Source organism: Anoplopoma fimbria, unplaced genomic scaffold, assembly GCF_027596085.1.
Source record: "Anoplopoma fimbria isolate UVic2021 breed Golden Eagle Sablefish unplaced genomic scaffold, Afim_UVic_2022 Un_contig_2799_pilon_pilon, whole genome shotgun sequence".
Taxonomy (NCBI): Eukaryota; Metazoa; Chordata; class Actinopteri; order Perciformes; family Anoplopomatidae; genus Anoplopoma; species Anoplopoma fimbria.
In genome coordinates, this window is record NW_026554591.1 from 1 (window position 1) to 7,197 (window position 7,197).

General features: G+C 45.3%; 3 non-coding genes across 3 annotated transcripts; all 3 read left to right on the forward strand.

Annotated features, from left to right (window-relative positions):
- Positions 1 to 6,071: 6,071 nt before the first annotated feature.
- LOC129088663 (5S ribosomal RNA) lies at positions 6,072 to 6,190 on the forward strand. The gene has a single exon (XR_008531051.1). It is a non-coding gene; the product is annotated as a 5S ribosomal RNA (ribosomal RNA).
- A 380-nt stretch (positions 6,191 to 6,570) lies between these two features.
- LOC129088664 (5S ribosomal RNA) lies at positions 6,571 to 6,689 on the forward strand. The gene has a single exon (XR_008531052.1). It is a non-coding gene; the product is annotated as a 5S ribosomal RNA (ribosomal RNA).
- A 380-nt stretch (positions 6,690 to 7,069) lies between these two features.
- LOC129088665 (5S ribosomal RNA) lies at positions 7,070 to 7,188 on the forward strand. The gene has a single exon (XR_008531053.1). It is a non-coding gene; the product is annotated as a 5S ribosomal RNA (ribosomal RNA).
- Positions 7,189 to 7,197: the final 9 nt, after the last annotated feature.

Here is a 7,197-nt window from a genome sequence, read left to right on the forward strand (position 1 = left end):
GAACACGCCCATTGAGGAAGTGATACGCCCATTGAGGAAGTGTTTGGTGTGCTTGAGTGGTGAGAGGAGGACGGTGTTGGAGCGAGGATTCTTTTGGTGGTAAATCAAGTATTTATAGATATTTTTTTGGTTAGTTTTTCGTCTAGTCGTTTATTCCCCCGACAGCTTGCTGTTTGGGGGAGTATTAGTATACTTTAGTTCGGTTTTTTTCGATGTCTCACGCGGTTTTGAAAACTGGAATGGAAGACGGCATGGAACGGAACACGGCTCCTGGTGCGGCGACGGATGGTGGTTGTGTGGCGAAGGGGACATCGGAGGACGTACTGGGCGGGAGACCGGTGACTGCGGAGAGAGCAACGAGAGAGAAGGAGGACAAGGTTGCGGATGGTGGCCCGAGCTACAGCAGGGAGTTGTCTGTGGCTGTGGAGCTGGTGGGAGAGGAGAAAATCCCGATGATGGAGATGTTAAGGGCGATGCAGAGTGTGTGTGGATTGGTCTTGGGATGTCGCTACCTCTCATTGAACAAATATGAAGTGACGATGAATCACCCCAACGGGAAGCGGCGATTGTTGGATGGTTTTAGGATAAGGGGGACCAGCGTCGTCGCAAAAGACTTGACATCAGATGAGATGGTGGTGTCCTTCATGAGTCTACCGGTGTACATTACGGATGAGGAGATTCTGAAGAAGCTTGCGGACTGGGGTGTGGAGGCAGTTTCGCCCATTGCAAGGAGGAAGTGGCCTGGGATGACCATATGTGAGGGAACACGCTTTGTTAAGGTGAAGTTTAACAAGGAAGTACGGTCCTTGCCTTGGTCCACACGTTTTGACACTGAAAAGGGTGCTGAATATTTCCGTGTCATCCATGACAGACAATTAAAGGTGTGTAGATTGTGCATCCAGCCTGGACACATAGTGAGGGACTGTCCTGACTTCCTGTGTCGGAAGTGCGGGAAGCAGGGACACTATGCAAGGGAGTGTGTGGCTGTGATTAAATGCAGAGAGTGTGGTAATAGAAGGGAAAATTGTGTGTGTAAGGAGGAGCAGGTGGGAGGGGTGCCCTCTCAGTTGACCCAGACTCAAGGGCTGTATCGTTGGAGAGTGAGGAAAGTGGAGGGGAAGAGAGTGAGGAAGAGGAGATGGAGCACGGGGAGCTGTCTGACGGGGAGACAGTCTTGGACAGTCAGCTACGGGTTGTGCTGAAGGACCCGGGTGTGGGGGGCACGGGGTTGCCCGGGGGGCAAAGCTCTCAAGTAGAGCTTTCCTCTCTACCGGCATCTGGGCACCCTACACCAGCGGAGGGCGTAGCCAAGGTGCCGCGGGGGTCTGGACAGTTGGGGAACGAGGCGGGACATGGCACGGGGGCTAGCCTAGAAGTTGATTTGGTTGTGTCAATGGCCCCGGCATCAGGGGGAGATGGGGGCACAGGGATGGGGGGGCAGGAGCTCTCAAGCGGGGCTCCTCTCTTTACAGGCGCCCGTGTGGCCTACAGTAGAGGGAGATGCAGCCGGGGGGTCTTGTGCTGGGACTAGTGAGGCTACAGCCGACGCGTCTCATTGGCGTGGTATGGCGCCTATAAGTTCCCCCCCCACACTGGCTGATGGAAGGGAGAGGGAGAATAAGTCTGGGAATGAGGCGTTGGGTGTTTGTAGGGAGAGGGCGCCCAGGGTCAGACGCAGGAGAGGGGTTGATTCCGATGAGGAACAGAGGAACTTGAAAAAGAAAGGGGTACGTAAAAAAAAGGATTTTAACAGTAATACCCACTCTTTGTCTTTTGATTCCAATGGTCACACTCACATCAATTAACATCAACGGTCTTAACAATATGGCGAAGTTTGATGAGGTGTTAATCAATTTCAAATCCGATATTTTAGTGCTGCAGGAAACAAACTGGACACAGGCTAAAATGCCAGAAATCAAGGAGAAATGGAGGGGACTGTTATTTGTCAATTGTGGGACGGCAAGATCGTGTGGTGTGGCAATACTTGTAAAGGAGGATGTGGTTGGGAATGTGAAGGAGGTTCTGAATGATGGGAAGGGGAGGGTGATTGGAATCGATTTTGATGTTAATAATGTAACGTATAGACTAATTAATGTATACGCACCTAACAGAGAAGTGGAAAAAAGGTTATTTTTTATCTCTCTTGGTTTGCTCTGCACTAGGAATTGTGTTCTCGTGGGCGATTTTAATGTGTTTTGTAGCAAGCTGGATGTTTATAGGAGAGATAGTTTTAGACAGGATTCGGCCCGGAAGGCTTTGTTCAAAATGATTGAGGATGGGGGTTTGGTCGATGTGTGGAGGGTTAGAAATGCTGCCAAGAGGGAATTTTCTAGGAGGCAGATAGTGAACGGGGTGCTAAAGCAAAGTAGGATCGATTTATGTTTAGCACGACAGGACATCGCTGATACTTTGAGCAGTGTACAGTATAAATTCACTGGTTATAGTGATCATGCAGCAATAATCCTTCAGATGGGTGACAGAAGTAGAGGGACAGGGGGGGGAGTTTGGTGTTTGAATACAAGTGTGTTGGAAGAGAGCGAGTATATTGAGATGGTGAGAGGGTGTGTTAAGGAGCAAATGAATTGTGTGGGGTATGATGCAGGCGTGTGTGAGTGGTGGGAATGTGTGAAGATAAAGGTGAAAATGTTGAGCATAAAATATTGTAAAAAGCGGAGTCAAGTAAAGAGGAGGACGGAATGTGTATTGAGAGAGCGAATGGCTGAGGAATTGAGGAGGTTAGATGACGATGTGAATAGGGACTTAGCTGACTACATAGGCATTAAAGGGGAATTAGAATCTTATGAAAGGGAGAGGTGTAAAGGGGCGATAGTTAGGAGTCGGGCGCAGTATGCGGTAGATGGGGAGAAATGTACGTCTTTCTTTTTGGGGCTGGAAAAACGGAAACAGGGTAGAACATACATAGCTCAGATAGAGGGTGAGAGAGGGGAAGTGGTAAGTGATTTTGTGGGGGTGTTGGAGAGAGTGCAGGGGTTTTACAGTGATTTATTTAGCAAAGGCTATGTAGATAAGGATAGTGTGGACAAGGTATTAGGGACGGTTGAGCATGTGTTATCGGATAGTGATAGGGAAGTATGTGAGTGTGAGTTAGTAGAATCGGAGGTGATGGCGGCCGTCAGCAGCCTGTCCAATAACAAGAGTCCTGGCTCTGATGGATTGCCGGCAGAGTTTTACAAGTGCTTTAGTGAGTTGTTATGTCCGATTTTATTAAAGGTATATAGGGAAATGGAAAGGTTAGGGATGGTTAGTAAGTCGATGTCGACGGGGTTAATAGCGGTACTCTACAAGAATAAGGGTAGTAAATTGCAGTTAGGGAACTACAGAGGGTTAAGTCTGTTGAACACTGACTATAAGGTACTGGCCAAAACTTTAGCTAATCGGATTAAGTCGGTAGTAGGGACCATAGTTTCATCAACGCAAACTTACAGTATTCCAGGGAGAGATATAGGGGACACGATAGGGTCAGTTAGGGATGTAGTGAGGCATATGAAAGAAGAGGGAGGTGTAGTTTTGAGTGTAGATTTTAACAAAGCTTTTGATAGGGTAGAACATGAGTTTATGTTTAGGGCGCTAGAGAGATTTGGTTTTGGGGATAGGTTAGTGAAGTGGATTCGACTATTGTATAGTAATGCAAAGAGTAGGGTTAAGTGTAACGGGGTATTGACGGATAGTTTTAGATTAGAGAGGTCAGTTAGGCAGGGTTGTCCGTTATCTGCATTATTGTACAGTATAACGGCTGAACCATTAGCCACCATGCTAAAAAAGGATCAGCACATACAAGGCATCAATATCCCGGGAGGAGGTAGGAGTTTAATCCATCAATACGCAGATGACACAAGCATTACAGTTAGGAATTTGGCCAGTGTGAAAAGGGTAATTGAGTTATTGGGAATATATGGGAGTGCATCGGGGGCAAAGATTAACCTGGAAAAGTCAGAGATCCTTTGTGTAGGGGCAGTGGATATGAGCGAGTGTGACATTCCGCTGACTGTTTCTAAGGGGATGATAAAGGTATTAGGTGTGAATGTGGGTGTGGATGAAAATGAGGCAAGGGATGTCACGTGGACAGGGGTTCTGAATAAAGTGAAGCAGAATTTGAATTTATGGAAGATGAGGAAGTTGAGACTGAGGGGCAAGGTGATTGTGGTGAATTGCTTGATGATGTCACGGGTGAATCATGTGCTGAGCACCCTGGATCTACCATTGTGGGTAGTAAAGGATTTGAATGGGGCTGTTAACAATTTTTTGTGGGATGGGAAACCGGCCAAAATTGCGCATAAGGTCTTGACGAATGGGTATGAGGATGGAGGACTGAAATTGATAGATGTGGAGGTGAAGAAAAGGGCGTTACGAGTGAAAACAATTAAGAAATATTTATTTGGAAAGGAGGAGTATTGTTGGATGGGTTTTTTTGAGGACTATTTGCACAGGTATGGTGGTTGTGGTGTGAATGGTCTTTTTATGATGTTTAATAAACCGAGGTGTCAAGGGATGTCGTATTTCTATAGAGAGGTTTTTGAGGCATGGGGGAAATATTTGGAGTACGTGAAGTATGAGTGTGTGGACAGAGCCGAGGTTCTGAATCAGCCAATCTTTCAGAACCCAAAAATACTTCACAATAACAGAATACTGGTCAGTAAACATTTTGAGAAAGCCGGTATTAAACAGGTCAAGCATTTAATGTTGGAGGGTGGTAACGTTTTTAAGGCGGAACAGGTGATCATAAGGGATGTAAGGAGGGTTAATAGAGACGTGAGGGGGGCTGTGGTTGTTGGGATGTATAGAAGAGTAAAGGGAAGTATTGGTACAGGGTGGATGACACTACTGTTAGGACAGGGAGGGATGGGCGAGGAGAACACGATGGTCGAGTTGGGGGTGGAGAGGGGAGGTAAGAGAGTTAAGTTTGAGGATGTCAGTACAAAAAGTGTGTATATGGATTTGATGGGTGGTGGGATGAAGAGGCCAGCGTCAGAGAAGGTGTGGGGAAGGGTTTTTGAGGGGTTTGACGTGAAGAAAATGTGGGGCAACTTGAATGTGAAGTATAACTCTATTGAATGTGAGCACAATGATTTTAAGATCAGGCACAATAGGGTTTTCACGAATGTTGTTTTGCACCAAATTGATAGGACTGTGGGTAGAGTGTGCAATGTTTGTAAAGAGGTGGATGAGACCTTTGATCATTATTTCATTGAATGTTCAATGTTGTTTGTCTTTTTTGAGAAGGTTAAGGATTTGTTGAGTGTACACTGTGGGATCAAGGTTGGGAATGATGTTGAATGGAAGAAACTGTTGTTGTTTGGTGTGGTTGGAAAGGTGAAAGATGTGAATGTAAATTTGGTGAATTTCATGTTGAGCACAGTCCGTCATGCAATTGTATGTAGGAGGAACGTTGCGCAATATGAGGGGAGGGTGATACGGGTATGGGAGTGGTTTGTGGCAACTTTTAAAAAGAATGTAAGGTTGGTCCACACGCTTAGGAGGGAGGATTTTCACAAGTATTTTGTTAGGAACAGCACTTTGGTCATGGTAACGGAATCAGGGACGTTAGGATTTAGTGTGTAGTGTGGGCATTGTTTTTCCTGCTTGTTAAGACCTGGCAGACCACTCCGACGCAAATGTTTGTTGTGTATGATGAGGGTTAACCTCTCTATGTGATTGTTGCGTACATTTGTGATTATCAACTATCTGTATGTCTTGTGTGTGTCATACCGTGTTTGGTTATGACTGTAAAAGATTGTAAATTACTGTAAATACTGAATTTGAATTGTAAACTATATTTTTTGATAATAAAAAAAAAAAAAAAAAAAAAAACTCCTAAGCTCATCGATCATTTTCTTTTCAATTTTATGCTAACGTATTCTACATTTCAACAGTAAATATTAATCTTTTTACTGCACTACATTTGTGATCCTTATAGCCACTTTGTACATTCTGATTTGACATTTAAAAGCTGTGAGTGTGTCTGGCAATCTGCAGGCGCTCCCTGTATAGACGAAAGAGCAAAGCGTGGTGATATAGTATCTTTAAAAGGCCCTTTGGTAGGCACAATATTTGCTTACGGCCATACCACCCTGAACACGCCCGATCTCGTCTGATCTCGGAAGCTAAGCAGGGTCGGGCCTGGTCAGTACTTGGATGGGAGACCGCCTGGGAATACCAGGTGCTGTAAGCTTTTTTCACTCCTCTTTACAAAAAGCAGAGGGCGCTGCTGCTTTTTCAGTGGACACCGACAGGGTGGGAAGGAAATAGCTAGATCATGACTTGCCGGTATAGAAATGACACAAATCCAGTTAAATGATGGCTTTCATCATTCCTAAGCTCATCGATCATTTTCTTTTCAATTTTATGCTAACGTATTCTACATTTCAACAGTAAATATTAATCTTTTTACTGCACTACATTTGTGATCCTTATAGCCACTTTGTACATTCTGATTTGACATTTAAAAGCTGTGAGTGTGTCTGGCAATCTGCAGGCGCTCCCTGTATAGACGAAAGAGCAAAGCGTGGTGATATAGTATCTTTAAAAGGCCCTTTGGTAGGCACAATATTTGCTTACGGCCATACCACCCTGAACACGCCCGATCTCGTCTGATCTCGGAAGCTAAGCAGGGTCGGGCCTGGTCAGTACTTGGATGGGAGACCGCCTGGGAATACCAGGTGCTGTAAGCTTTTTTCACTCCTCTTTACAAAAAGCAGAGGGCGCTGCTGCTTTTTCAGTGGACACCGACAGGGTGGGAAGGAAATAGCTAGATCATGACTTGCCGGTATAGAAATGACACAAATCCAGTTAAATGATGGCTTTCATCATTCCTAAGCTCATCGATCATTTTCTTTTCAATTTTATGCTAACGTATTCTACATTTCAACAGTAAATATTAATCTTTTTACTGCACTACATTTGTGATCCTTATAGCCACTTTGTACATTCTGATTTGACATTTAAAAGCTGTGAGTGTGTCTGGAAATCTGCAGGCGCTCCCTGTATAGACGAAAGAGCAAAGCGTGGTGATATAGTATCTTTAAAAGGCCCTTTGGTAGGCACAATATTTGCTTACGGCCATACCACCCTGAACACGCCCGATCTCGTCTGATCTCGGAAGCTAAGCAGGGTCGGGCCTGGTCAGTACTTGGATGGGAGACCGCCTGGGAATACCAGGTGCTGTAAGCTTTTTTCACT